Below are 27,892 nucleotides of genomic sequence, written 5' to 3'. Positions count from 1 at the left end.
TACGCCCTTATCGAGAAAATGTTGACCAATGAAAAGTAATGGAGCAATATTAATCAAAGAATTCACCATACGGACTTAAAGTTCATGTAAAGAAACCTAGAAAATGTTCCGAATTTTCCCGAAAAATAACGACACGAAAATTCCAGTAAAAAATACAAGAAGGCATGGTTCCTATTTCTAGAACTAGCATACATTCCAAATTAACAAGCTGATCCACAGACAATAATTAACAAAGGTAGCAGATGGAACATCTAAAATTCAATAATATGAAATTTGGCAACATTGAACATATTATGTATAGATATAGCAGGTATTTAGTACTAAAATTCAATAATATGCAATGTGGGAACATTGAACATACTAACATTAAAATTTCTTCTTCTTCACCTTTTCTTTCCCTCTACGTTTCCGAAAAGGACTGAAAATGCATTATCTGTAAATTAAGAACATATACTAATTATTATTATAATATGTTTATTGTAGCGTGATAGTAAACACGATAATACTGAGATTATTCTTGAAAATATTTTTTAAAAAACTTTTTTTGTCCTGGCGGTGAATAATTCATAGATTGAAATGTAGTAAGGAGCGCGTACTGCAGAGAAGACGCTGCATGCGACTGGGCCGCCATATACAATCCAAATGCAGAATCTCTTCCCATCACACTTCAGTCCCTGAAAATGCGAGTGACGTAAGCTCTCGAAAACTCGGAAGCTTATCCAAAACTAACCTAGCTTATATTCAGAGAGAATCCCCTTGTCTCGATGAAACTAATTGGAATTCTCATTTAGTTGTGAGTATGAATAGAAGCAGGTCTCTTGTAGGGGTGATAATGATAGGAGATTTGGCAGTGTAGTGACAGTTGTAAACGCTTTCTCAGTCTCGTTCTCGTATCGATTTGTAAATATCCGTCTCGAAAAATACTAGGCTTTGTCTCGAGTCTGAACTACTGTACATAATATAAACAACATATACAACGTGTTACCGCACACACATAAAGTTAAGCAATATAACTTTTTCAAATAACGTTTTTCAGTTTGACTTCATTTCGACGCTACGACCCTAGAAAAACGGAATTTTATTCTGAATGTATGAAACCACGCAATACAAAATCACAATTGCCACTGTTAGATTGATTTGACAATTACTGGGAAAGTATGCCCTTGGTTTGTCTGAAGATAGCACAGCAAGGTAAATTTGGTTTATTTAAATTCTTCAAATATCATACCAAAGTCTCGAACGATTGATTGATTTGGTTTATTTTACTTCGCTTTTCTGCCACTTTTGGCTAATCGCAAAGATAAGGATGAGTCATGATATAATGAAATTCATGAAGGGACAATCACAAAGAAGAAAGGCCGGGATTCGAACCCCCTGGCTCGTAGCGCACTGAGCTAAACACTCCGTCACAGAGGTCGGCGAAGTCTCGAACGAAATCGACAGTCTTGGGTTCCAAAACTGGGTTCGGGGGGCAAGGTGCCAAAACTGGGGGGCGGGGGCAAAGACACAGTATATTTCCCCTTGTAGATAAGATTTAGCATAGTGTAGAGGCAAAGGTGGCAAAAATTAGGGGGCAACTGTTCCCCTCGCCCCCCTAATCGCCCCCTCTGGTCTTGGACACTAAGCCTCGATCTTCTCGACAAGTTCCGAAATGCTGGTCTCGTTCTCGTATCGGTTTTTACAAACCCGTGTCTATCTCGTCTGGGCTCGATCCCCTCCCCACATGGCTTGGGGAGGGGAGCGTGATAAATGCAACACTTTAATGTTTCTTTACCAGAAGACTGACAGACCAATCAGCGCTTTTAAATTCCATCGAACAGTAGTCTGTGTAATTTCTTTTTTCATAAAACTTCACGGAAATATGACTACTCTATAGTGACGTGTAACCCCCACCGGCACTTGAGTATTTCAGATCCTGCAATACTCACTTTCCTACGATGATTGAATTCATCCTACGATGAGTTATGTGTGTTGCCTAACTCTGCGGTGAAGGGCGGACTTCAATAAGAAGTTTGGCCATCGGCGTAGAGTTAAACAACGCACTGGCATTGAAACTCGTTACTAACCTAGTTAGGTAATTCTTATAACATGATAATATTGCAAGTCTTACAAAACAGAAAATATCGGCAAATATAGTATTTCAGATACTTTACATCTACCATGCAATGTAATTTGGCATTTTTTATTCATATCATACTCACGAATGACACTAGATATCAAGCTCATCTTCCAAGCACACACGCACACATATACCTATATATCAGGCTTGTTAAAGATCCAGGAATCCATAAATTCTAATGGGTTCTATTGGGTTCCGCTGCAAAACCAGAGCCTTTTTTCTCGCATAATTTAAGTTGCGTATTGTTTCATTGAAAAAAGGTTCCTGGACCGAATTGAAATGCTTTAAATATCAAAAGGTTACTAGAACTCATTTACGTTTGCTGATTTTCTCTCCCAGTCCGGTATTGAATTTATTTATAATTCCTGGACTAGGATTGACCGATTGAAATTACCTTCTAAAAATGTCCGCGAGTACGTTTACACTGGAATGTCACACTACGGTTGTAGAAACCGTATCGCAGGAAATAAATCATAACGCTATTGTTCTCTCGTGGGTCACGCTCAAATACTCCCTTGTCGAAGAGTTACTGTACATTGTACATAACGCAATGGACTATTGAGTTCAAACAAACACGTCACAACACTCTCGTCCCGTGGGCAACACTAGTTCTCCCCGAAGGAGCATGTTGACGATGTCACCCTGTAAGCAAGAGGTCTCAAGTTCGATCCCCAGTGGAGGCACATAGTGTGGAGTGTGGACTTCAAACAAATTTCACTTCGATATACAATACATTTGATTGTGCAATGTATCATATCCAGAATCCAGATGTATGTTTACCCATCTGAGAAATATGGTGTCTTGACGTTCATACTTTCCCTACTAGATGGCAGCTGTGTCAATTTTCTTCTGTACGGTGGTGCCACCATGTGATAGCAAATACATATATAGCGTGTATTGAAACGCTTAAATAGCTTGAACGATATTATGATGTTCACTGATGGGGAAACTGCTTTGAATAAATAAGACGACGTGCCTGACGATGAGAAAGGATACTATATCCTGAATGAAGAATTTGAGCAAGCACTCAAAGAAATGAGGAATGGGAAAGCAACGGGCACTGATGAAATTCCTGTTGAACTTATCAAATGCCTGGGAGATGGAAAAAGAGAAATACTGCACTTATGCAATGAAATCTATGAGAAAGGGGATTGGCCACAAGATTTCACGGAGACTGTTTTGGTACCTCTGCAGAAGAAAAGCAATGCCAGAAAATGTTCTGAGTACAGGACAATCAGTTTGATATCTCACTCGGCAAAAATTCTTCTAAGAATTCTGAACAGACGCTATACTCGAAGGTCAGTGGCGAGTTAGAGGAAGAACAGTTTGGTTTCAGGAAAGGAAGAGGTACAAGGGATGCAATTGGTTTACTGAGGACCATTGGGGAAAGATATTTAGAGAAAGGAAAGGAGGTGTTTGTAGTATTTGTAGACCTGGAGAAAGCCTTTGATAGAGTGAATTGGGTTAAACGTTTAGAAATTCTGAAGAAAATTGGTGTAGATTGGAAAGAGAGAAGACTTCTAAGCAACTTATACATGAATCAACGAGTTAAAGTGAGAACAGGAGACGAAATGACAGAAGGCTGTGAAATTGGAAGAGGAGTACGACAAGGATGCTGCCTATCGCCTACTTTGTCTAATATTTATTTAGAAGATATAGTGAAAACTTGTTTCCAGGGCACAGGAGGTGTCAAATTAGGAGGAAGAAGAATAAACTGCATAAGATTTGCTGATGACATGGCATTATTCGCTGAGGATGAAATAACCATAAATAGTATGTTAGAAGAGTTAAACAGCAGCTGTGAGCAGTATGGGATGAAGATTAATGTAAAGAAGACAAAGGCAATGGTTATAGGACGGAAACCAAGGAATATTAATGTGAGAGCAAACAGTGAAAGAATCCAGCAAGTGGATAGCTTCAAGTACCTCGGATGCACTATAAGCAGTGACATGAGCTGCAACCAAGAAGTGAAAATGAGAATCGCAATAGCAAAAGAAGCTTTCAATAGAAGAAAAAATGTTTTTTGTGGACCCATGGACATAGGTCTAAGGAAGAGATTAGTGAAATGTTTTGTGTGGAGTGTAGCACTATATGGTGCAGAAACCTGGACGTTGAGAAGAAATGAAGAGAAACGACTCGAAGCTTTTGAAATGTGGACATGGCGAAAAATGGAGCGTGTAAAATGGACGGACAAGGTAAGAAACGAAGCCGTACTGAAAAGAGTTGGTGAAAAAAGATCTATACTGGAGACCATCAAGAAGAGGAAAAGAAACTGGTTAGGACACTGTCTAAGAAGAAACTGCCTGCTAAGAGATGCCTTGGAGGGAATGGTTGAAGGAAGAAAAGTCCGTGGAAGAAAGAGATATCAGCTTATGGATGATATTAAATTAACTGGGTCGTATGCTATTACGAAGCGTAAGGCAGAGAACAGGGAAAGCTGGAGATTGCAGTGAAAACCTGCCAATTAGGCAGAAAACAATGAATGAATGAATTAAAAATTGCAAATGGTCCAAAATGTGTGTATTAGATACATTTTACAACAAAAAAGGGCGGTCCTATTCTTTCAATTTTAAATAATAGCCACATTTTTACTATGGTAAATACAAGGAAGTTGCATTATCCAGTAGGCCTACTCGAGGTGGAAATTCCTGCCTGGGAGATGGGGGATGTTTGCATGGGCCAACATGGAGATAATGCAGAAGGTGGGGGAACACCTATGCAAATTAAACTGGGGGGATGTGAATTGTGATGTGCTACATTATAAATTACAGACCTATACGATTAGAATGCCTCCAATAGGGGATCCGTTATAATCACTTTTCTAATAACTTTCCCGACTGACGTTTACTATATCGCCTAATAGTAGTATACGCTTCGAGTGTTTTGGGACAAAAAGTCAATTTGAGATAAACGTGTACTTGGTCCATTTTCCATGAAAGCCGTCAATTTTAAAGTGTGTAGTGGGCCTGTAGGGCACAAACTTCCACACGAGAGACCTTGGTTCGATTCCCGAGTTGTGATCGTGAAGTTCTTGTATAACGTGACGTCATTGCAAGCGGCGCCTACATGTTCATGAGTCTACTTGTTAGCACAGAGCAGGAAAATACATGTGCAGAACTTTGCTTTAGTGCAAATTACACAGCAATTTTGAGTTGTGTGTGATATTTCGACAGTTAAGTGCAATCGAAAGCAATGTTGTGCCGTCTGGAAATAGCACTACTACTTCTTCTTATGTACAGCCAACGGCAATAAAATTGGGACACCTAGATCCTAAAATACTCGTTTCCCTGCAAAGCGTTATGTATGTTATGTTCGGCGGTGGTAGAAGTTGCGATTGAAAATTTGCTATTAGGATCCACTTATCGCCGTAGACTTAGGCAACACACATAACACCTTAAAGGAAAGCGAGCCTTCCAGGATTTAGATGCCCCATTTTTATTGCTGGTGACTGTACATACTCTTAGCGCAATCGACAGAAAGAGATACAGTGAATAGGTGAAATTGTGATGTAGCATTGATTCGTATGAACTCCACGCTAAGGGAATAAAAATAATATAAACATTTGGCCAAACGTTGAAATGCCAAATATAGGCCTATACGATTGCCATAAGGGTCATTAGCTTTTTCACGTAAAAAATGAAATCCTATTAACATTTTATGAACACGCAAATATAATCCACTTGCACTCTACGGAGAAACACGTGATAATTGTAGTTCCCTTAGATAAAATGTCCATTGCACACTCTGTAATTTTTGTCTGTTTCATCAAGGTCTGCACGGTGTATTCTCACAAGCCACAGCGAGCACACTCTCGTCAACAATTCTTGAGACCAGGCCCGTAGCGAGGGGTAGGCTAAGTGGGCTGCAGTGGCGTATCCTTGATTTTCATAAAGGGCAAATTTTATGACAATTTTTTAAAAACATATATATATATTATGGAATGGGAGATAGCATTATACGTATTCAATAGTTGACGATTTGCACTTTAACATTACTAAATATTGCATAACGTATAAAGTAATGAAATATGGATAATAAAGTTCAAAACTCTCCAGGTTTGATGTCTGATGTGGAAGTCTTCATAAAATTATAAAATCACTTGATATTTATAAACAGTTTATATTTACATTGGAGATTCACAATTTAGGTTTGTTTGGCTTATGCAAATAACATTATAGTACAGGCCTAAATTAGAATCAGATATTCAGGAATAAAAGACCTGACTTAATTAAGATAATTTAAATGTAAATTCTGCTCTTCTGTTTTGAGTCGTAAAATGAGGGCAATGCTTTAATTTTCAGAAGCAGCTCTTTTTCAATGGATAATGTACCAAGCGCACTTAATCTTTCTTGCGATTCGGTTGCTCTAATATAATTATTAATTCTTCTTAATGCTGAAAAAGACGCCTCTGGTGGGCTGAAACCTTGGGCGCCATGCACAGAGGGGCCATTCACAGCTTTTTTTTTAAAAAGAAAAAGTCAACAAAGTAAGAATATGAGATGGAGAAATTTACACTTGACAGAGGTAAGGGGAGAAGGAAAACATACAAGGTGTTCCTCGACCTTTGTTCCCATTGAAGATTTTCAAGTGATAAAGCGACCTTCTCTTTGAGGGTTCACCACGTGAAAGTAGATGTCAACATGCAACTCGGTACATGCCATTCTCTGTTCGACTACGTACCGAAAAAATCTCTATCATAAATCCTTTTCGATGTATGAGGTTGATACGAAGTTACAGACTTACCCTGTACGTACCATTATGCTTGCTTACTGACATTCTCAACTTGCCCCGAAATGTTTTTCTCTGTGATTCCTTTCCGAGAAATAAAATACTGGCTACGCACCGCTGCTGTTATTGCTTGTATTAAAAGTGTTTTTGAAGAAAAAGGAACAAGCCAGAATAAAAGTTTGAAGAAAGTGAGGATACAGTTTTAACACCGAAGAATATATTTAGTGTGTTTCATACTGTTTTAGATAGTGTCGTAATGGAATGTCGATTTAATTGTCTGGCGGAAGTTTGTAACGACTTTGATCAGGGGCGGCTCAAGATAAAATTTTCAGCCGGGCGGAGGTGGAATTTTGGCGCCCCTCTCTACTTTCCACCCTGCTTACCCCCTCCCCATCATCTTTCTACCCTGGTGCTCCTACTTTCCACCTTCCTTCAATGACGATTTTGCTTCATTAAGCAAGAAAAGTTAAAATCTAATTATTTTCTTCCTAATGTGTCAGCCGGATTTTGTAGATGTTTTGTAAATAATATTTATAATTATGTGTTTGTAAATAACATAGTTTGTAAGATGTCCTCCGCCGTGACCACGTTGTCTAAGGCGTCATGCTTTGGGCTCTGGCTACGGGAGCCATCATCGTCAGGAAATTGGGGAGCTACGAATGAGAGGGGTAACCCTGTCATAGAAAACCTACAACGACTGGGGTTTCGTCTTGCTGACCACACATCATCCAGGGGCGGCGCCAGGGGGGAAATGCGAGGGGGTTCTTCCGCACCCTTAATTTTCTTCCGCACCCCCTTCAGCACCCAATACGTTCAACTGAAAACACTAACCCATATTATGTCATGTCGTCATATTGAGCACCGAATGTTAGGTACTGAAGTAAAGTCGTTATTATTGCAACAAACAATCACTGAAAGAGATTCCGATATACATACTTTCCTGTACTGACGGCAGCCTCTATAAAGATCAGCGTCCGTTTTTGTTTTTTTTTTAAATTTCGTCACTATTGTTGTTTTGAATATTTCTTGTTTTGTTTCTTCAAGTGGTCTGTTTGGTTTTCGATAATTGCCTATAGCTTAATGTGAGTTATGTTTCTTTTCTTTTCTTTTTTGCGTTTTTGATAAACGGTTTATTTTCCGCCTGCTTGTTCTTCCTCGCACTGAAGCAAAAATTTAGGGTGACCAGACATACTCTTTTTAAGAGTATTATACTCTTTTAGAGGTTCATATACACTATACTCTTTACAATTTGCAAAAATCCCCAAATATACTCTTTTCCGTGCTATTTAATTTCATTCATTATTTTACGCTTAAAAATGCCTTAAAATCCACAGAACGGAAAACGTCAAGATGTCAAGAAACTGAAGTATTTACTCCTTGACTCAAGAATTTCCTATGAACAATTTCAAGTGTCATTTTCATATTCCATCAACAAGCAAAACATATTTCAAATTCATTGGAATTCAATGATAATGATTAGGGCTGAGCCGATACCACTTTGAACCGATGCCGATACTTGAAAATTGCAATAATTAAAATTTGTTCAAAATATTGATCAATATTGGTGTGTAAATATTCTCCTCCAATTATATGCATCAACATACCAAGAAATTTGCTTTAGAATATTCAAGAATTGCATCAGAATATTAAAATAGATATTATGTAGTCACAAAATGTAGTTTTTTTGTGCAAAATTAGTGTAAAATAAAAAGGAAGTTTTAATTTTGCATAATTTCCAGGATAATTAGACTGTCAAGAAGTCGCGCGGGATTTTTGCGGACCCCGTGAAACAGCAAAATGCATGTGCACCTTCAACCTATAGACTATACTCTTTTTGGTCAACAAATATCTGCTCACCCTAAAAAAATTCAGCTGCTTTCAAAGGTAACATCACCTGGTCGTGCTCGGTAAAGTGTATTTAATGCGAGTTGTAACGTGAAGCTTAGTTTTCTTGTTAATACGTTCTATGTATTTGTTTCACGTAACATGTCTAGTAAACGTACAATTTCAGGCTTTTTCAAAAACTGTTAGGAAGAGTCCCAATGTTCACGATGAAATTTTACAGTTCGTTGGGATAGTGTGGCGGAAGGGATTTTAACGAAGACGAAGTTGCTGTGCACTTTGCGTTTTGTCCTGAAGTGGGATACGGAAACCTCCATTGGTTACATTGAAAATGCTCAAAAATTGTCTTTAAAGACAAGGATAATTTAATTGGTATTTCACCAAACTAACAATAATTTTGTGTAATAAGCATGGTTCTTGAATCAAATTTTGGGTTTTATTCACCATTTTAAATCCAAAATGACATTTTATTTTGATCCCAAAATGTGCCCAGTTTTTGTACCAAAATCTTGTTCTTTTATTGACCATAACTTTGTAGTTCTAAGAATAGCATTTACTTCTTTATTGAGCTTTGTGATTAGAGCATAGAACAGAACACACACACCCAGTGGAGGCACATTACACAGTGGTTTGAATCCCACTTTAAACTGTATGCCCAGTCCCGGTTAGCCTATCTGTGTATAAAGTGGACTTAAAATAACAATTCAAACAAACAAAAGAACATACACACAATAGAAATAAAGACATGCAAAAGCTTGATGGTGTGTTCCAGCTTGAAGTTTCACCTTGGTCTTCTCTACTGGTCAACCTGAAACTTGTTATTTAGACCCATTACATGGTCAGTGAACTGGTGAAGTGAGAAACAATTGAATTTTCATGCAAGATTAACTTCTGGCACTGACTCACATGAACATACCTTTGTATATCGAAAATCCTTGAAGTTAAGTCATCTGTTTACACCTTTCTACATCTCTGGCTCGTTCTGTCTGGGCAGTTCTCCCAGCATGTGGAACAAGTCCAAAAAATGGCAGCCTGTAAACGTATGACATCATCATTTAGGACATACTCAAGTGTGGATTGTTGTTGAACATTAATCAGAAGGCTGCAGGAGAGGATATATTAGTTAAGTTAGGGTTTCAGTTCTTTGAAGTTATAGTTTGTTATGCTTTTTGTTATTGTACAGAGCACTATTTGGATTATTTTTTCAGGTGATTTAGTTTGCATCGTAAGTACATATTTTTCTATTAACATATGCCTTCTATCATTGTGACAATCAAAAGAAACGATACTTTGTTTAACTAGTATATACCTTTTCTTTCAAGGAAACCACTGATACCTTTTCCCTTACTGTTGAAGACACTTTTGAATGTGGTATTATTATTTGTAGAAATGTTTGAAATTATATACTTCAGAACAAATCTTCTGAGTTTTAGCACCCCAGTATTTACTCCATATTCGATAGTTTAGTTAAGTAAAAAGATTAAAACATAGCACAATACACTCACTCTTCAAGGTTACATAATATTCTTCAGCGATCTTTCTTCATTCTTCCATGACATCTTTTCTGAAATTGGCTGCTGACATTCGGATATTTTCTCTGTTTTGTTTCATTTTCAAGCACATCAAGTTGTTGTCCACATGCTTTGAAGGGAATTTGTTGGTCATACTTTTATCTTTTTTTCTTTCATTTGTGCATAGGCCTCCCTTTGTCATTGAGTATATTACGTAGTACAGCGGCAACATTATTTTTCTGAAAAAATTGGATAAATTAGAATAGTTTAAAATGTCGTTGTAGACAATAATGTGGCCGTGAAATTCATTATGGCTTTTCAATAAGGCATAGGTGCAGAGGCAATGCCATAGAAGAGTAAGGTGATAAAGGGCAGTCAGTTGTATATTTTTCTATATTTGCACTTAGGAAAGCTGGGAGATAAATGAAGATTACAGTATCAATATTTAGCACTGATTGAAAATAGCATAAAAAACTTTTAGTATAACAGAGTTGCGAGCAGGAAACAATAATCAACGTAAAATACATCAAAACATAGTGAAATAATGGAAACCCTAACCCCAATTATAGTCATATCTGTCTTATGAAATTTCCTTTCAATCCATTGTGTGTATTTGAATTGATCTAGTGAGCGTAATATTTCTGATTTAATAGCTTGCCTGGATATTTACCATTCAGTTCGAAGAATTTTACCCAGAGTTTGCACAGCAACATGAACTTGCCCTTCCTGTTTTAGTTACTCTGAAATTGGGAATCACATCATATCCAGTGCTTGAAGTGGGGAGGGGAAATTTGGGGGATGCCAACCTCTCTAGGATCATTTATATAGGCTTCCCCTCATTTACTGCATTCTCTCCATGTTGATCCATACAAGCATTCTCCAATCCAGAAGAAACATATGCCTCGCCAAAGTATTCTTAAATTAATACATTTATAGTTTACAGACAAGGAGATTCGAATCTTGCAATCGGCCTAGCTGACGACCGCCCCAACCTCCCTGCGGCATCGCCAGCTATTTCCTACCCTCATGAGGCAACTGTCCGAGCCGTCAAAGAGCTAGCCTAACCAAGTTGACACACGTGCAGAGGGTTGAAGAAGTTTCAGCGGGGAACAGGCTGGCGGTGAGGTATACCCGTTTTCGCGTGGTACGACAAGGGAACTTTCTCAGTATTGACATAGTTGCCACATTTAGAGATAAGTCGCTAAATATGACTGATTTGTAAAACCGTTGGGGAAGTGATTTGTGAGAAAGGTACTATCTACTTTTGGTAAAACGAACATACTCTCTTTCCAAAGTTAAATGAACATTTTGATATTAGATATAGATGCGTCTAAAGGGGCATCCAGACTTTTTTGTTATCGATTTGTTCCTTAAGAAAATATATCCCTTCCTCTCACCTTCTCCTCCCCCATGCACACGTTTTCCAACTGGATGTCGAAAATATCCTAGACATTCGTTGTAAAACAAATTGTCGAAATGTCAAAGGAAACTCGCATCGCATCACCATACGATTTTTTACTTTTATATTTTAAAAAAATTATGCAGAGAATCTATAATTATACATAACTTATATGAATTTTACTTGGAGATAAAATTCAATTTGTTGCATTGCATTATTTTAGTTGTTCGTAACACTGGTTGTTGATGTTCCTTGTTGGTGTGAAGGAATTAGAAACAAAGCAAAGCGTTAATTTCATGTTCGACTTGGCGTCTGTAATTATTGTGTTTTAGGAGTGTCCTACAGTGTATAAAAGATAGGTTAGTGAGTGAAGATGAATCGGAGTATTGCGTTGTTACCTACTTATTACATACACAATTTTCAAAGTTACCAAACGAGGATAAATTAAAAGTTAATCATCTTGTGGCACAACCACAAGAAGAAGGGGGGACATTGCGGAGTTCTTCCCCCCCCCCCGATTTCTTGATCACGTTGGCACTACCAATCACAGTAGCCTCCGGCCGCCACTGCTCCAATCTATCCCCAAATTTGAGCATCCATACCCCCTCCCCACACACATTTGGATGTGGGTGGGTTTGGTGTGGTCAGCACTATGCTCCAGTTTCCTTTATCTTTAGAATTTCCTACTGAGATAATATCTCTTTGAGCTTGGCCCTTCCCATACACCACAAGTAATTTAACGGACAGTCAACATGTATCTCTGAAAGTTCATAATACGTATATACGAAGGAAGTTCCAAAAAGTTCGTGGATTGGCAATGCACTGATTCTGTATAAATCGAGTCTATGATTGTTGCACGTGAAGATAGTCTGTGGTGTGCTTTGTTAATGTACGAGTAAACCAACGTGCAACTGTTGTTTGTTTGCTCACTATAAAAGTCGAACTGCAGAGTATATTACAATGGTGGATGAGAATGATATACCGATAATTACCAGACAAAGGATCGCTATTGAATTTTGTGTGAAGTTACGCAAATATACTCGAAAACATGGCGTAGGGATGTGACGACCTCATCGCCCAGTGACGTGTTCACTGCAGTTAGTCAACCAACAGAGTGAAATGGTCAACATTTTACTCTGTTGGGATTTACAGAGCTGTCCTGTCATGGATCTAGGCCATGGATGTTCCCAAGGTAAAATATTCCGGAGGTAAAATAGTCCCCCATTCGGATCTCCGGGTTGGGACTACTTTGGGAGGTCACTAAGGATAAGATCTACATTAGGAATAAGGATATTAAATTAGGCACCTGGAATGTTCTGAAACTTTACCGGCCTGGGGCATTTCAGTGTACAGTTAATGAGATAGTTAAGTATAAATTAGATGTAGTAGCTGTCCACGAAGTTAGGTGGCCAGGAGAAGGGAATTGTAAAACTAAAAATTATACTTTTTTCTATGGTGGTACTGAAAATCATAATTTTGGAACAGGCTTTTTCATAAATAATAGAATTATCTCGGCTCTTAAAACAGTAGAATTTATTAATGATAGGATATCATATGCAGATTTACAGGGTAGGTGGTGTAAAATTATTTTAATAAACATACATGCACCAACGGAAGATAAAGATGATAATACTAAAGATGATTTTTATGCAGAGTTAGAACAGGTCTTTGATAAATTTTCTTACTATGATATGAAAATTCTGTTAGGTGACTGTAATGCACAGATTGGCAAAGAAGAGACATTTAAACCCACGATTGGTAAAGAAAGTCTTCATGAATTAAGTAATGATAATGGTATAAGATTGATTACTTTTGCAACCTCAAAGAATTTAATTGTGAAAAGTACCACTTTTAAACATAAAGATATTCATAAATATACCTGGTCATCTCCAGATGGTAAAACTCATAATCAGATAGATCATATTCTCATTGATAAGAGAAGGCGTACTAGTATAATTGACGTTCGTACACATAGAGGTGCTGACTGTGCCAGTGACCATTATTTAGTAATTGCTAAATTAAGAGAAAGACTCTTAGTGATAAATCATAAGCAACAAAATCTAAAAGTTCTAAAATTTGATACAGGAAAATTTGCTGATGAAAGAATTAAGAAAGATTACCAAATTAAACTGTCCAATAGATTCGATATTTTGCAGGATTTAAATGATGATGAAAATATAAATGAAACAGACGTAAATAAGAATTGGGAGCACATACGTAATGCAATAGAATCAGCAGTTAAAGAAAATATAGGATACCATAAACCAAGAAAAAATAAGCCATGGTTTCATAATGAATGTCATAATCTAATAGAAATAAGAAATCAGGCTAGACTTAGGTGGTTAAATAACTCTGATGATACAAATTTAAGCAATTATAATAGAATAAAGCGAGAAGTTAACCGCACGTTTAGAAGTAAAAAAAAGAGATTACTTGAAAAGCAAAATTAACGAAATTGAAACAAACAGCAAAAATAAAAATATCAGAGAGTTATATAAAGGTGTAAATGAATTTAGAAAGGGGTGGCAACCTAAAGTATACTTGATAAAAGATAAAGACGGTGAATTTCTAGCTGACCCAAGAAATATTGTAAATAGATGGAAGAACTACTTTAATGACCTTTTAAATGTTCATGTAGGAGATAAATCAGAAGTAAAGGAAGTGCACACAGCAGAACCTTTACTTCCAGAACCTAACTTGACTGAAGTTAAAGATGCTATTAAAAAGCTAAATAATTACAAAGCACCTGGCATTGATTTAATACAAGCTGAGTTAATTAAATATGGTGGAAATTCATTAATATGTCAAATTCATAAATTAATTTGTTTAATATGGAATAAAGAAGAAACCCCTCAACAGTGGAAATAATCCATAATTTTTCCTGTGTTTAAAAAAGGTGATAAAATGAACTGCAATAATTACCGTGGAATTTCTCTACTCTCAACAACATATAAAATATTATCTAACATTATTTTAACAAGACTAACCCCATATGCTAATGAAATTATACGTGATTATCAATGTGGATTTAAACGTAACAGATCAACTACAGATCAAATTTTTCACATCAGACAGACACTTGAAAAAAAAAGTGGGAATATAATCAAAATGTCCATCAGCTATTTATTGATTTCAAAAAGCATATAATTCGGTCAAAGAGATAAATTATATAATATATTAGTCGAGTTTGGAATACCTAAGAAGCTTGTTAGTATGATAAAAGTATGCACCAGTGAAACAGAAAGTAAAATTCGTGTGGGTATTAATGTGTCTGACAAATTTACAATTCATGATGGGTTAAAACAAGGAGATGCATTATCTCCATTGCTCTTTAATTTTGCCTTAGAATATGCTGTTAGGAAGGTAAAAGAAACTAAAGAAGGACTAGAATTAAATGGTGTGACCCAGTTGTTAGCAAATGCAGATGATGTAGACTTACTGGGGGATGATATAAATACAATTAAGAATAATGCTAAAATATTTTTCAAAACTGCTAAAGAGATATGTTTGGAAGTTAACAAAGAGAAAACTAAATATATGCGTACAGGCCGAAACCAAGTGTTAGGTAATAATCAAAATCTAATTATTGATAACAACTCGTTTGAACCAGTTTCCAAATTCAAATACTTAGGAGTAATATTAACATGTGAAAATTATCTTAAAGAGGAAATAGAAAGTAGACTTAATTCAGGAAATGCATGTTACTTCTCTCTTCATAAACTTTTGTCTTCTCGTTTAATATCTAAGAAACTAAAAGTTAAAATATACAAAACGGTAATTTTGCCTGTAATATGTATTATATGGGTGTGAAACGTGGTCCCTTACATTGAAAGAGGAACATAAATTGAGAGTATTTGAAAATAAAATCCTTAGGAAAATCTTTGGAAATAAAAGGGATGAGGAGACAGGCGAGTGGAGAAGGTTACATAATTTAGAACTACATAATTTGTATTCATGTCCAGATATTATTAGAATGATTAAATCGGTATCGGAAAGTATCGGTTGCATTTTATTTACTGATACCGCCCGATTCTTTTCTTGCGTTTTGATCGTCCGCGAGGTCCGCAAAAATGTCGCGCGACATTTTCGTGGAGTCTAATTGTCTTAGAAGTTATTGAACAAATATTATGTGAAAAAACTTTATTTTGAGATTACATAACAGGTGTTTTTTTATATTTTAATATTTTTTAAAAATATATTGTAAAGCAAAACTCTGTTAATTGATGCTTATAATTGGAGTGGATACTCACTCATTCAGTAATATTTTGAACAAATTTTAATTCTTACAATTTTCAAACATCGGTATGTTGGTATATTGGTAAGGAAATCGGTATCGGTATGAATATCGGTTCAAAGTGGTATCGGCTCAGCCTTAGAATTTTGTCTTTGTAGGTTTACTCTGTTATAGTTAAGAGACAAAACAGTTTTGTGGTATTTGTATTTTCGTTATTTCAATCGCTTTTCTGGCACTTTTGGATAATTGCGACGATGAAGACGAATGGGATGAAATTGATGAATGGGACACTCACAAAAAAAAATAAGCATGCCAGGCCGGAGCTCGAATCCTGGAAGCTCTGTGCCGATCGATATCTAAAGTAGATCTCTTAAGGCGTTCGGCCAGCATAACAGTTTCGTTGTAGAGGAGGAACAAGTTCACTTCAGACAAACTTGCTATGGGAAAAAGTAACGGAAAACAAGCTTCGCGCTATCAAGCCAACTTTTGGTGCATGGCGTTCCTCGAACGAGAAGGGGTCATTCTAACTTGGCTGCGGATTGGGCACAGCCGTCTCACCCATGGTCACTTGCTGCAAGGGCTGGACCCTCCAATGCGCAGTGTCTGTAAGTATTCTGCATATTCTTATTGAATAAACCGATTTTACGTTCCTCAGACAGTTTTAATCTTTTCAACTGTTTATCATCTCTGTTGGGTGTGTCTGAGGAAAAATTTAGTGTATCCTTACCTTTATAGTGTGTTATTTTTGTCTGGTTCGGGTCCCTTTACAACCTGCTCTTTTAACCTTTCTCAAGGAGCTTTTTTACACCCATTTCTTAACTGTCAGGTAAGGATTTTAGATAAGAGGGTTTTCTTCCTATTGAAGGGTGCTAAGTGGCCATAGGCTACGTGTCGACGCACCCCATAATTTTAGTTCATCCATTCATTTTTCACGCCGGTTCCCGTGGCGGAGTGGTTAGCACATCGCGCTACGACGCTAGGGGTCCCGGGTTCGAATCCCGGCTTGGGCGTGGATGTTTGTGAGTGTCCATTCATCAATTTCATCATGTCATCACTCATCTCCATCTTCGAAAATTAGCCAAAATTGGCACATATGCGAAGTAAAATGAAGCAAATCAAACTAAAAAAAAATTCCTTTTTCACTATCAATTCCTAGGGACTCTGCTAATGGTGTCGTGTTGTATTATCGGTTCAATTCGTTGAACCATACGTCAGAGTTTCCGTGACTGTTTTCCTAACCGAAACTGAAATGTTACCTCCAATCCAGATTGTCAAACCTGCCGCGTGAAAGAATACGTTTCCATATATACAAAATAAACCAGATTTGCTTAAGAGACGACGTTTTTTAATCTATGTCAAATAATATTACGCAGGATTACATGTATCACTTTTATTTCTCAGCAACACAAAGATCAATACACTACGTAAAATTGTTAGAAAGAACATGAAAGTACAGCGTTATTAAAGTCTTGGAAACAACCTGCAGCAACATAGATACGTCCGTCTATTACACTATTAATTTAATCACACAACACAAATACAAGCGTTATTTGAAGTCTTGTAGGTATGAAAAATGCTCGTAGGCATCTTCGAAGAACACCCACTTTTCTATACTTCGAGAGAACACACTCAATACGTTTGTCCATTTCGATGTACTGACACCATCATCTCTTCCCAGTCAACAGCCCCATTGTACCATCTCAATTGCAGACGAGTTAATTTTTATTTCCACTTTTAAGGCCTCAAGCAGCCTGTAAACATTGAGTTTCCTTTTCCCTATGACATTGATTATCTTTGAATGTTAAGATTCAACGGCATTATTTGCCCTGCCTCTTTGGTTGCAACGGTTCCACAAAGATATTGAAATACGTTCGATCGAATCACTGTTCCAAGACGCAATCGTTAAACAATTGGACTTTTTGATCGCGTGGAGAAATTCACGTGATGAATAGGAATCCACTTCCGATTTAGGGATCTGAGACAGTGTAGCACACATTTTGATGTGCATTCTAACAGTTTCATCTTGCTCCTACTGATTGGACATTTCTACAAATTGCTTGTTTAAAGTAGAACTTTTCTTCTCCTCTTCTTTCAGGATCAGAACTATTAATTTCAAAGAGTAAGATCCTTATGTGAGGGCCTTCCCGATGGCGGAGTGGTAACAGCCTCGTCTTATAATCAAGGGGTTCCGAGTTCGATACACTTTGGAGGTACATAGTGGTTCGGATCCCACTTTAAACAGTAGGTTCAGTCTCGATTATCCTATCTCTGCGTAAACTGTTTTTTAACTTACATTCATTCACGAATCATATTCGTTTTCAATCGAAGATAAACACAGGTGCAACGTCATAAACGCACGGCGGGTTTGACACTCTGGTTTGCAGAAAACCAGTCAAAGAAACTCTGACTTATGTCACAGTGGGATTGAACCGATATGACTCGTCAGGAATAACAGACTCTCTGCTAATAGCTGCTTACGCGCGAATAGAAATGAAGTGTAAACTACGTAGAAGATAAACATTGCCCACATGTATGGGAAGCTTGAAATCTCTAGCTACACTTCTGGTTCCCACAGGATATCTCCTGGAAATGAAGCAACGGTAGGAAAAAGCCAAAATAGATTAATTCTTTTCGGTGAGGCAGCAGTTTCATTGTATAAAGCTCCTTCATTCTCATTGTCGGAAATCGAGGAAAAGATGAAACGAGGATATAAACACGATGCCATGACTCGTGATTTCCTTGGGACGTTCTTGTGTCACGAAGCCAATGAAACTAAGAAGTTTTCTCATTCATTTAGGATCCGGGCGTCCATTCTTCTCTGCTGACCTTTTTTTCACTGCACGGCTAGTATCTTCTGTTCGTAATGCCCTCAGCACTGCACAAATTACGTGGGAGTTACGACGAGGCACACTTTCTTCTTTTTAGGCTTTGTTTCACAGCTTTGACCATACACACGGCTCGGAGAGAAACTCTTAGAAGACCAAAAACGGAACAAAGGGAAATGGAAAGTCATTTCTCTTCAAATTTAACCGCAGGTGACAGTTTTATGCAACAAATATCTGGAAAAGTCGACAAGTGAAATCTGCGCTAGTGCAACCCCGTTGGTATTGTTGTATTTTGCTTAGTTTGCTTTGACTTTTTGCTTAATTTTGCAAGGGTGGGCTCTAGCTCCCTCGTTTTGAGCCAACACGAGAAATTTTCTAGATAATTTGAAACGGAGCTAGAATCACACACACACACAGAGGGATAGAAAGAACAGGAATAAGAAAAAATAGAGAATGAGAGAACTAAAGATAGAAATAGAGGAATAGAAGAAGGGAGAAACATATTGTAATAGCGATAAAACAAGTAGACAGAGAGAGGATACTCACAAGAAAACAGGAAGAGACGATGAGTAAATAAAAAAAAAGCAAGAAAAAGGAAGAAAGACAAGATGAAAGAAAAAGAGAGAGAGAGAGAGAGAGAGAGAGAATCAGTAAGAAAGAGAGTTTGGAACAGGAAGAGAAAAGGAAAAGAAACACAGGAAAGAAGAAAGGGATACGGGACAGTTCCGCGCGGGGCATTTCCGCGCAAGTTAAAAATACTTACATTTGCGCGCAAGGGTGGGAATGAAAGGATGACACGAGTAGAAATCATATTTCAGGATTTAGGTGTCCCATTTTTATTGCTCAATTTAATTGAATTTAGCATTAAGATAAAATCTAATTCCATCATCTTTCCTCTCTCCATTCTGGTAAAGTTTTCTCTAACGGACACTTGCGCACAGGGTGACCAGTCAACCAGTCATTCTACAGGGAGGTTACAAAGTGGTCGTACCCCCCTCCCTGTATTTTCGACACTACTACGATGGTTATTGTTAAATGCTTGATATGAACACATACCTGATGGTTTAAGTGTCCGGAACATCGGTATGGAGACCGTCTTTTTCGTAGTACGGCCGAACTGTGCGCCATATTTTGACACACTTCGCGATGCAAGTGTGAATAAGACCTTTTTCCGGGCGGTGACGTTCCGTCAATACGTTCCGAAGGGCCTCCAAGAAATCCCAGAGGTTGTTAATCAATGATACAGGTATGTGTTCATATCAAGTAATCCAACTATTACCATCGTAGTGTCGAAAATAAAGGGGGGTACGCCCACTTTGTGACCACCCTCTACATGATGAAAGTAGATTTTATCTTAATGCTAAATTCAATTAAATGTAGCAATAAAAATTGGACACCTAAATCCTGAAATATGATTTCTACTAGTCTCCCTGCAAGGTGTTGTGTGTGTTGCCTAACTCCACGGCGATAAGAGGATTTGAATAGCAATTTTCAATGGCAACGTATACAACCGCCGTAGAGTTAGGCAACACACATAACGCCTTACAGAAAAGGAAGTATTTCAGGTTCTAGTTGTCCCAATTTTATTTCCGGTGACTGTACATTAAATAAAGTTTTTGTTGGCAGAAACTTCGCTATCATTTTGCAAGATACTTTTAGCCGGCTATACTATGCCCTTTCCAGGAAACACAACCAGGGGGTGGCCTCTTTATCATTACCCATATTTCTTTGCATCTCTTTATTATTTTGATAAATTCTGGCAGGGGTGCCCACAGGGGGTTTTATAGCGCAGGTTGCGCCATCGAGATTTTTTTTGGGGTTTTTCCTTTCAAATAATATAAAATTCAACATTTATATCTTTTCCAAAATAGCTATATGTAAAAATTTTACACCATAAATGCACCATATTTAATCCGTTAGATGAAGAAATGAAAGTGCTTAGGGCATTATCGAAGGGTGAGGGCTATCGAACTCCTATATACGTATTAGGCCTTAATTGACACGTGGGTCCTGAGGGGGATTCTGAATTAAACTTTGGGGGAGACAGTATCCAACTCTAGGTCTTAGATTATGGCGAGTACTTTAGTTAGAGGGGGAGTGAGCATTAAATTGAAGGAGGTATCCAATTCTTGTGTATTTCTATTCTCTTAGACTGTTGCGGAAATTCTGGTGTGGAGACTGAGAATTAATTTTCTTGGAGGAGGCAATATCCACTCTTCAATATTAACAGTAAGTCTAAAATTGGCATGGAAATTTTGGTGGTAGGATTGAGTATGAAATTTAAAGGGGATATAGGAAACTCTTGATAAAGTGTTAAATCTTAGATTGTGAAGGGATTTCTGTAATGGAGAGAGATTTCGAACATTACATTTTGGAGACTGTGTTTAGCATAAGGCATCCACACGTTTTCGACCCCGAATGTGCCAAAGGAAAAGCTGGAAAAGGAAAAGACTAAATATCTCGGGATCTTAAGAAAGTATTGACACCCTATTAAATTAATATTCTTCAAAGCCTGCAAAGAAATGGATGTAAAAATTTTCTTGATCGCTTCACTCGCAATAATTTGTTGCTGCGATGTGTGTTTGGCGCTTTAATGAGATGAATATGAAGTTTTTATACCAAAGCTGCATTACAAGACAAGCGATATTCTCGATGATTGGTTGATTTGGTTTTTTAAGTCCACTTTATGCACTCTAAGGCTAATCGGGACTGAATCTACAGTTTAAAGTGGGATCCACGCGATATTCTCGTTATGATGAACGATTTTAGGGGTGGTCTTGAGTGATGGCACCCCTGTTTAGGGAGGAGGGGTAGATCAATTATAATGTTCAGTAAAACTAAGAAAAAAGTTACTTTCGGTAGACACGCTGGCGTAATTAAATATTTTGAGGGGCTTACGATATGGTTTAAGGGCGCGAATGATATGATTTGGGGGAAACGCATGACATGATTTTGGGGGGGATGCTCCATTGGCCTTGGGGTGGATGGGCACCCCTGAATCCTGGCACATTAAGATTAGTTGTTTATTTTCTATCTTAAACCAGTTGTCTATGACATCATAAATATTACTATCACCTGAGAAAGAGAGAGAGAGAGAGAGAGAGAGAGAGAGAGAGAGAGAGAGACAGAGAGAGAGAGAGAGAGGAAGACAGAAAGAGGGGGAGAAAGCGAACACCGAAGCAGAATTCAGCGGAAAAGATTTCGTCTTCCAATCCGAACAAAATTGTCTTTCCACACTGCTGAAATCGTGACGATAAGGATGGAATTTATAAATTATACTTTAATCAGGTCTCTATCCAACCATTTACAATCACCATGGGTATATCACAGTATCAAAACAAAACATTATCTTTATTTTAAAATATTGTTACTGTAAATTCTTGTGGTGACGTAATTTTTCAATTAGAGGGATTAATATGAATTTAGTTACCTTTATTTTTCACGTTGATAAACACGAGATTAATATGTTACTGATCATTAATTTTATTCTTTGATATCCATAGATGGAAAAGAAAAGGATGAAACATTTTGTATGAATTATGTATCATATTTAGAATAAAGTGACTACAGGTGTTTTTTAACGTAACGGTAATGTTTAGCCCCCTGGCTAGATATTTTGGAGTCCTAGGCAGGATTGTGGTTTGGAGATCTCATAACCCCCGCGCACTTCTTCTTGGGGCATAGTTTGTGCTACATCCTATAAATTTTGAAACGAGGATACAAAAAATGACTCATTCTCGTATATATTATAGGTTACATGTAAATATTTGTAGTTTGCATTTCTGATTTAAAAGAAAAACGTTTAGAACACTTAAGAATATTTCAGTTATGCCTTAGTGTCTGAAGAATATCTTACTTTGGGAAACAGGAAAATCCCAAGCGTAAATTCTCCATCGAATATACTTTATTTTAATTGCAATACGTAATATATAATTTTTTTTTCAAAAATGGATGAACAACCCTAAACGTTTTAGAATGAAAGCGCAATGGTAATGTCACGGTACGTTCTTGTATGAAATTGTATTGTGTTAACATTATTCTATTGAAATTGTTTATATGATCACTTAATTGTGATTTGTGGGAGGTGAATGTAATTATTTATTTTGGATTTTCTTACCTCTGTATTTTCATATTTAAACCTATGATACTTAATATTGTTTAATAAAAATTAGTGTTAATTTTAGATTGTCATTAGTTAAAGAAAAGATGAGCCCCCCGGCGGTTCGTAGCTTCAACATGTTCTGCGTGTTAGATAATCTAGAATAAACTTACTACAAAAATAACTTACAGTTAGTCTTCAAATGAACGAAAACCGTAACTCTGTTACTTTTTCAGCAAAACAACTGCATCCCAATTACTTTTGAAAAATAACTATCCAAAGGCTGTTTTTCAAAACGAGTTTTGGTTAATGATCTTAATTCGAAAAATCGTTCGGTTGCCAGCCACGGTCCAAAGCATGTGGCGGCATCAACTCTACTTGCACCGGTTTCTTTCTCTCCCATTCCAAGCTCAACAAGATTCATTCCCTCAAGAATAACTTCTTTCCAGCTCGACTACCATGTTCCATTTCAATGTGGCATTCCACCCAAAACCCCCAAGTTTTCGAGTGCAATTAGAAAGGAAGGGTGAATTTTCTAAATTTAGCATAGAATGAAGCTTAGCTTCCTTAAATAAGACGATTACAAGAAAATACTTTCCCCTTAGCATCCAGAGAAGACATATAGCTGGAAACAGAGTTGCCAAATTTAGCTTTTCCTTCACGTTACAAGTTTTCAAGTTAATTAAGTGTGGTAAAGTAACTGTAAAAGTAACTGTTAATAACGGCACTTTTGTTGATTTTTACTTCGCTTTTCTGCCACTTTTGGCTAATCGCGAAGACGAGGATGAGTGATGATATGACGAAGTTGATGAGGTGGTACTCACAAGGAACACGCATGCCCAAGTCGAATTCGAACCAGTGACCCCTGGCGTCGTAGCGCGCTGTGCTATCCACTCCTCCACTGAAGTCGGCTAATACAGGGTGAGTCAAAAGTAAGGTTACGTAGGATATTTCTGACTGTGAGCGAAGGAAGATGATGACAAAAGACGAAAGGGTGGAGGTAATTTTCCTGAGTGGCCACCGCGGTCTCCAGATTTGACACTAATGGATTTTCCCCCTTTGGCGTCATTTAAAGGCGCTCATTTGCATCGTTAAGATTCCGAACATCCATCATCTGAAGGAACGCATTGTGTAATGTGCACACATGATTATGCCGGGCGTTCTGCAAAATGTTCTTGAGAACTATAAAGGTCGCGTGCACAAATGCATTGATGTTCAAGGTGCGCACATTGAAGATATACTATGCAACCTGACTTTTGACTCACCCTGTATAACATTACATCTATTGCAGTTCTGCTACAGTTACAGCCACTTGCTTTTAAGGTAGGTAGTTGCATTTAGAATTCCTAAAGGAAAAATAACTGTTACATGTAAGTGCGTTAAGCCGTCTTTAGACTAAATAATTTCCTTTAACATTTTTGCTAGCATAAATGCTATGTCAATGCTTCCAAAAATCTTATAACAGATAGCACTTTACACGAAAGCATTTTATGGAACATTTCGGTTAGCTCTTGCGATTACAATGCATAATATACATACAGCACGAAAGGCACGTCGAATTACACCATCCATGGTGAGTGCACTATGTTTACAATTGAAACAACTAAAATATTCTTCCATGCGTGCACAGTAAACGCTTTAGAGTATGTATTTAAGCAGCGCCATTCTTTTGTACCTAAAACCATTTAATACGGTACGTTAGTTCTCTCGGTTGAATAGTTATCGTCTTCTAAAAATGTGAAGTGATATCCTGTTTACATCTCACGCGTCCGCCATTCCATCAGCACTCGTGACCTAGAGGTCGCTTTTGATTGGTTACGCTACGAAAAATGATTCGGACCGAGCCTTTCCTTGAGAAATGCCATGAAATATGCCATGGCATCTGAAATGACATAAGATTTCTCACTTTACACGGTAGCTTTTTGGTCATGGTATAAATGTTACGAAAAATGCTAAGGTAATGCTTTCGTCTAAAGCCAGCCTTACTTGTATCTAGTTACTTCACACCTTTTAGTAAAGCCTTCGAGCAACATGAGACTGGAATTGAACATGAAAGATGAGTCTTATATATCGTAAGAGCCAGTCTTCTTCCCATGATTTCCTACCTAACCAGACAGACAACTTTCACTCGACCCTGGGGCTAATTTTCTCCTGATGCGGTACTTTATGAGTCTGTGTGTGCGTGGGGGAGAGTGAAAGGGTGAAAGGGGTCACAACCCGCCTTCTTCTTCACCTTCAATTTATGCTCAAGTGCTTTAGAAATCAAGACAAGTATTGCAGAGCCGTGGTTCATATTTACATGCAAAGCCGCGGGAGACGAATACTACAATTGATGGATAGCAAGTTTACATTTGGATAAAGTAAAACTAGGTCTGAACGATGTCGTTGTTATTCTCTGTCCCCCGTAAGAACTAAAACACCGTAAATAATAATACATATAATTATAACCATCTTCCGTTGACTCCTTATTGCATGATAGATATGGACATCGTCAAGGAAAATGAGAAAAATGAATACATTCAATAAACAATTTTTCTCTCTTTTAATATTTTCAGTTTATACACAGGTATTCACTGATTATATAAAGTAAAGTGCTCCTCTGTGCTTTGCACCACGCCATGAAGGGGTATAGGGGGTGTGGAGTTAGGGACCCATACTTTCTTGATCTCGGCCGAACTGTGGGTGATTCATTAGCATGTTAACTTTTTGATTAAGACAATCGCATTCAAAATCCTGGTCTGAGACGGTGTCCACAATATTGGTATGGTTGAAGGGCGGAAATTGTATTCCATGTATTCCAACAGGCGAACAATACATTTTAATTTTCTTCATTTGTTCCCAAATATTAACTAATTCTTGAATGAAGTTGTTCCTTCACTTCCCCTTCTGGGCACTAATGAAAGTCAATCAGCATTACAAATAGATTTCAATTCCCCTCCCCCAGATAGATGTTCACTCGTCACTTCCGAAATCCTGAACGAAACAGTCGCCTCCTGCACGTAGGCATATATCCCGAAGCGCAGTGAAAGTCTAATGATAGGGCAATTTCCTTCAGACGACACACATAATGTGGTGAAGGTGTAGCTTCCTTCCATTGTCACCGAAACCAGTAAAAAAATAGTTAGACAATAATGTATGGTAAGCGTTATTGTTATTGTTGTACTTTTGCACCATAGTGCCATTGCGTAGTTTATCTACCGCTATATTTCAGAGGGGATTATGTTGGTCGCCAGTGGCGGCGATTAGGGGTGAGCATTTGCAGATAGCGGTTGGGAACAGCGAATCAGTGATCAGTTGAATTCTCTTCGACTGGCATCGGACATTTTCGAGTCACAAGGTTCCGAACACTGTTAGCGGGACGAAACAGATGAATGTCGGATGCACCACATGTTGCCAAACAAAAACATACTGTAAGCGCGCTTGCACACACACCGTTCTTTTGCAGGGGTAGTTTTCCGAGGCAGCGCCGATACCGACAGCGTGTTTTTCACACGCACCGTCACAATCGGGGTTCTCGCCAAGACCTTGGAGGGGTCCCACGAAAGCCTGATGGCTCCTGCCCTGCGTTGCCAACCTCCTGATAAGAAAAAGCTGTTTAACCTGTGAAATTATGCTAATTGCTGATGAATTGTGCTAGGATCTAAATAATAAAAATAACAATGAATTATTATTATTATTGATAATTAGTAACAGTAATTTATTATTTTGATTATTTTTAGGATGATTGTAATTTTGTGTGTTATATTCAGGGCGTTAAGACTTGTGTGTATAAGGTGTATGAGTATAATGTGTGTGTATGTGTGTGTGTGTGTGTGTGTGTGGACGGACATATGTAAAATGATTTAATGTACTTTGTGTTTAATATAATAATGTAGTCTATAATTTTATGTGTATGGTTGAGTAGAAGAAAAGGCTTTTTATGGCCTTAACTCCGCCATTTAAAAAAACGCGAAATAAATAATTTTAAGTTATGCATATATTTTTCGAGATGAGTTCAACCTTGAAGCTAGAGAAGGCTTGAGATGATTCGTCAACTACAAAGTGGAACATTTGTTTTATTTGTGCCCCACAACTTTCTGCCGATTCTTGCCATGAAATGTTCCTCATGAGGTAAACGGGAGAATAAAGAGAAAAAGAGGAGAGGGTGTGGTTGGAAAGGTATGTACCTACACAGGAAACGAGATCTGGATGTCTTTCTATTTTTAATTTCTCAAAATACCGTTCTTTGAAGGGAATTTCTCCCTCCCAGAGGAGCAAGTTTGCAAATTATGTTAGATTTTCCCATTATGAAAACACAGACTGCTAGGTATCAACAAAACATATTGTGCTAGGTTTAGCATCTTTATGCTAGGGTTGGCAACGCTGCACCTGCTTAAAAACAACTTCCAGCTAAATTTACGGCTTGGGTCGGTCCTCTTTTTCAATGCCCGAGGCGAAGGGGGGCTGAGTCCGACTGTCCATGTGTCGAGGGAAGCTCCGGACGCAGACCCACCATCGGAAGGTCCTTCCAGGAAATTTGTCTTGCAGGTCTACGTGTGCGCCTGTCCCATTTAACCCCGTTGTTTCTTGCTGCATACGATACCGAGGTAGGGGTCGCAGCCGATGTGCGTGCAAACGCGCTAAAGCGAGAGATTTCTCCGATAACGATATCGTCTGCACCCGAAATCAGCGGAGTCTAATGGTACAACTGCACACGTGGCCCTGCAAATTGAAGTTTCCGGAATAACGAGCCACAGGTCGATATGCAATTGACAAAAACAGAAGTACGCTTGGTAACGTTGCTTCGGGAGAGCGCTGTTGCCCCTACATCTTTTACCTCGGAAATGAATGTGTTGCCACCCATCGAACCACACCCACCCTAATACGATTGGGGGACAGAAAGCAACAGAAGCAGCAAAGATCGGCCGCCAGCTGAAAATGCAACCATTAGAGTCGCCTCGTTGATTGGTGGATTCAGGATCTCGTCACCGGGTTCGAGTTCTGCAAGGCGTTATGGATTTTGCCTAACTCTACGGTGGAGGTTGAAGTTTGCCATTATAATCCACTTATCGCCGTATAGTTAGGCAACACACCTAACGAACGCCTTGCAGAGAAACGAGTATTTCAGGATATAGGTGTCCCATTTTTATTGTCTG

The sequence above is a fragment of the Lepisma saccharinum genome, chromosome 3 (assembly GCF_977018435.1).
Source record: "Lepisma saccharinum chromosome 3, izLepSacc3.1, whole genome shotgun sequence".
Taxonomy (NCBI): Eukaryota; Metazoa; Arthropoda; class Insecta; order Zygentoma; family Lepismatidae; genus Lepisma; species Lepisma saccharinum.
Note: the sequence above shows the minus strand (reverse complement) of the source record.